This window comes from Cupressus sempervirens, chromosome 7, assembly GCF_028749045.1.
Source record: "Cupressus sempervirens isolate cs-2001-9-10 chromosome 7, ASM2874904v1, whole genome shotgun sequence".
Lineage (NCBI taxonomy): Eukaryota > Viridiplantae > Streptophyta > Pinopsida > Cupressales > Cupressaceae > Cupressus > Cupressus sempervirens.
Window position 1 is genome coordinate 490,050,646 of NC_143124.1, and position 5,013 is coordinate 490,055,658.

Consider the following 5,013-nt stretch of genomic DNA (forward strand, 5'->3'; position numbering starts at 1 on the left):
CGGATCGGAATCAGCAAGGCCGAATCGAATCGTGAATTGGCCATGAATCAGAATTGAATCGCTCATGAATCGGCAAATTTAAAATACCCTTGAAATTTAGTGAGCAACTTATTTCATAAACCCTTTATTGCTGATTTGATTCACCGATTCACAAAAAATCGTTTGGCTTGAATCGAAGCGCCGAATCATGTGAATCGCATGAATCGCCGTGATTCTTGGAACTATGGCATAATCTATCCTCCCTAGAACCTCCCTGGGGTGGCTCATGATGGTCATTCCAGCAAATCATCTCCATCTGACATGAATGCTGAACTGTTTTAAAATTTTCCACCTTAATCCATCCAGCATCATTGAAACTGTTACAAAGACAAATCTTTTAGTATTGATCATTACCTAAATTGTAATTATTTTAAATTTTATTCTTTTATATTTTTTAATTTAGTTATAATCATTAGTTACTAAATCCTGTTTCAGGAAGGGGATATGACAAAAAATCGTTTTTATTTATCATTCAAGTGGAAGCTGACATGACAAAAACTACTTGTTATTGAAGGTCATATGGCGAAAACTACTTGTTATTGAAGAATGTGATATGCCGAAAACTGCTTGTTATTTTTCATTGAAGTAGAAATCTGATAAGGCAAGTTGATTGGGAACTGGAATACATTACTACTACCATAACAGATACCTAATCCACAAGAACTGATAAATTACAATGTTTTTTGCACTACATGCTCCCCCACAATGAAGCAAAAAAAACAAGTAAAGGAATGTTCACTAGTTTATCTCATTTCTTTTTTAAATTTTTAATAATGAACATTGGTCTAAAAAACACAGAGAAAACTACGATGTGTTTGAAAATGATCAAGGGGACCTGCAAAAATATCAGCAATCTGAATTGGTGTGGAACAATATATGAGTTCAACTGAATGTTTATACTGGATGCTAATATGTTTAGTTTTGTTACGGAACATTGGATTTTTGGTGATCTGGATGGTATTATTCTGTTTGTCACAAATGCAATGGTGGTATCATTCTAGAGTGTCTGTAGATCTTTAGCACTCTCCACAACTAAACAGATTGACAAGCACAGCATAAGTGGGCGTTTCGTAGTCAGCCTTTCTATTAGGAAAAAACTCTGATACGTACTTTTATCACAAAGGAGTGCATCATCTATTGATGTCAAACTTCAAGATAAAGAAGGCAATGTATCTGTCATAAATCAATAACTTCAAATTTTGTAAACATAGTTCATTTTAAACTTGGGAAACAAAGATGATTTATTTTCCAGTGTATTTAAGATCATGCACATGTGCAACAAACAGTTTCAGCACAATGTCTACTACAAAGGTTGAGATCAGATTGACTCTCTAGAGTCTACATAATGTTTTTGTTTAAGGTGGGAATCATTCAGGAATACATTTCTCTAGTATTTCTAATGCTCCTGTCCCGCTTGGTTTTTCTCGAGTGTTGCTAAGTGCTTCCTGTGTCTTTGGCAGCTTTACTCTATAGCTCCTACAGGCGCATAGTAGTTGTCGCTCCTTCCTGCGCTGCATATCGACTTCGCCTGCTGTGCTTTCTCTTGGCTTCTAGCTTTCGGTCGACAACTTTTGCTCCTGTGTTTCCCCATTTTGCGTGCTTTCTCGCAATGCCTTTATGAGCTTCTTACTGTCTTTTAGCTTCTGCAAGCTGCTCACCATGTGCTACACTGTTTTGTTTGTCATTTTCTCTGCTCTTTGCTATAATCACAGTGTCGGGTGTGCTCTTGTCCTGTGCTTTAAACACGGTGTCGGGATTGTGCTCCTGTATATTGTCTTTTCCTGCTTGCGTGGACAGGTTCTCCTTTCTTTGGTTTTCCTCAGCTTGCACTGCTTACCTTGGTCTGCTGTTTTTCATGGCTTACACTGTTTGCCTGACGTTCTGTGTCTTTGACCGGCTTTGGATGGTGCTATGGCATTTTGTCTTCTCTGGTGTCTGGTGTTTGTTGTCGGGAGATTCATTTGTGTTCATGGTGATTTGGTTGGCAGGGTTTCTGACTGTCGAGCTGTGACAACAAACGACCTCCGACTCCTTTGCTAGTGGGCATCTCTCTGTCAGTAGTACCTTTCATCTCTTGGCTGGATCTCGATTGGAGCCTGCCTCTTGTGGGTGTGCTTTTCAGACCTTTTTTCAGACATCTCTTCTGGCATTCTGCAAATTGTTTGCTGATGGTTCCTTGGTCTCCCCTACATGCTGTATTCAAAATGGAAACAACTTCTGTCCCTGAAACCTGTTAGAGACTGATTGACTGCGTGGCAAAGTTGGAGACTGAGAATCTTAACCTATGTGACACTGCAGTTTCTGGTACTCTGCTTTGGCATGCTTGAAACAACAAATTATCTCTGGACTAGCAGTTCAAAGATGAAATAACAGACCTACAATTGCAAGTTAATTCCAGTAAGGCGAAGATCTAGGAAATTTGTTTGATTAAGGAAAAGCAAATTGAACTTGACAGCAAACAGTCCTTACTTGCTATGGAAACTCAGCAGCAGTACCACTCCCTTTGGTGTAGAAGAACTTGTTTAGGGTAGGCTGTGCGATGAGCGGGTTAGGTGGGCTCGTGAGCTTAATCTCAGAGTTTGTGGCCTTCCTCCTCTTTCGTGGGACCCACTCTTTCCTTAGAGACCTTCTAGACATCTCAGAAATTACATTTGATAGTGCCTGGGCAGACAGGATAGCACCCTCTTTCTCCTGTTTCTTTTTGGCTGATCGTCTTAGATTTCTTAGGGTGAAGATGAAACCTTTTCCTCTTCCCACTTTGATTTATCTTGACAAGGATCTGATTCTATCACAGGTGATTGAGTTGAAGCATCCCATGGACTTGTTGCAAAGGCTAGAACAAGTGGGCTTTTATTAGGAACCTCAACAGTTATTTGGGATTCCCGTCCATCAAGTTTGGAATCGATTTTGACCACCATGGCCAAACGATGGTCCCATCGACAGTTGGGCATGTCAAAACGACGCAGTGGTTCCTCATGTGAGTTGCTAGAATGACAATGTTACCTTTTGGTCCTTGTTGGGTCTCTTTCAGAATGCTCTTGGCTTTGTTGACATTCTCCTTGTTTCGGAAACACATGGGAGCCATGTTCATCCTCTTTCAGGCATCTTTTGTTACTAGTGGTTGTCTACTTTTGGAGACGAGGTTAGGTGTTCTGGCGGGGTTAGAGTTTTAAGTGTGGTTGCTTGTTTGGTCCATGGCCGCCTCTTCAACTCTATTTTCGTGGTTCATTTTGATAGTTCTGTTTGGTTCTTGTGGGCCTGTATTGGTCAGATGACATTTCACTTTAGAGATAACTTCATTGTTGTGTGCTATTTTCCTCCTACCTCCTTGTACTGTGCTATTCATAGTACAGAGTACAGTGAGCCTTACAGGGACTTGCACGAGTGTATTACTAGATTTTAGGCCATGGGAGAAATCATTACCTTGGGGAACTTTAATGCTCGGTCCAGAGACCTTCAGACACCCCTCCACGACTGTGGTCTCCTCAACTTGGTTTGTACGGCTAAATTGGACTAGGACACCTTGGGTTTACACTACTTTTCTGAGGACAACCAGAAACCCTCACTAGGTGCGACTGCCATCTCTAATTGTTATGCGAGTCTTCGAGCTTGTTGATTTTGAACGAGCTTTCCTTCTTTACAAGGTCTGATATTTTCACCCTTTGGCCCAATTGTGGTGGCGCTAGTGTCATTGACTATGTTCTTTGTTGCATTTCTCTCATCCCCTCCAATAGTTGCTTAAGCATCTCTCATCTCCCCTTGGCTGACCACACCCTCCTTAGCCTTATTCCTAGTGTCTCGCCCCTAGCCCCTTCGCTCTCCTCCTCCCTCCACCATCTAGAGCTGACCACCCCACACTCGCACTGCTTTCTGCTTCTTCAAGTGTGACCACGACCTTTTTGTCCTCTACCTTAGACCTCTTCTTCCCCATGGCTCTTATATCGGCTCTAGGGATATTTCCACCATGTTTGACTTTGTCCTCGCTATTCCCCATCTCACTTCCTCTCTTTTTTGCAGCCCAAGCGCAAGAACACTTGCCCCATGAAGAAGTGGTTTGATGAGGATAGTAAGTCCTTCCACTGCTCGACCTCTTCCACTCTTTCCCCCTCCTTGTTTGCTCAGTTGAGGATCACTTAATGCTGCTTTCTTTGCCACAAGAAGCGGACTAGAGGATCACTTAATGCTGCTTTCTTTGCCACATGAAGCGGACCATGTTCCCTTGCCATCCCCCTCCCCTCTCTCCATCTTGGACCACAACTACCTTGTTTCCCACACCTCCACCCTCTACGATATCCCTGACCAACCTCCTCTCCACCTCACCTCCCTACTTTATTGCCATCTCTTCACCTATTCCAACATTTACGAGGTCGTCAAATTAATGAATAGTAGCAAGACAATGGATGAGAAAGAGTTCTAAGTGGAGATCTTCAAGCTTGGTAATATCACTGTTTTGGGGTCCTTTCTCATTGTACTCTTTAGCAAAATGGTTTGCACTAATTTTCTTGACTCTTGGTCATGACGCATTCTTAATCTAATCCATAAGGCTGGGTTAGTTTCTGATCCTGACAACTACAAAACCATCATGGTTGGGCATATATTTGCCAAACTTTGCATTGTTATGTTGAACACTATTTTATCCATAGAGTTTGATCGACGACATTGTTGTGCTAGAGGATAGGCTGGTTTTCTTACATATTTTCAGACTAGGGATCATATTTTGATCTTGCGGACTATCATTGAGGAGGCACGACACTGCTTGGACAAGGTTTATTGTTGCTTTGTTAATTCTCGAAAAGTTTTTGATTCTATTTCTGGGACAGCTTCCTTCCAGAGACTTAGGGACGTTGGGATTTCAGAGACTCTTTAAACAACTATTATGAGGATGTTGTGGGTGAGTTTAGGATTCGATAAGGGTTTTTCGATCCTATCTAGAGCACCATCGGGGTAAAGTAGGGATGCCCTCTCTCCCTTACT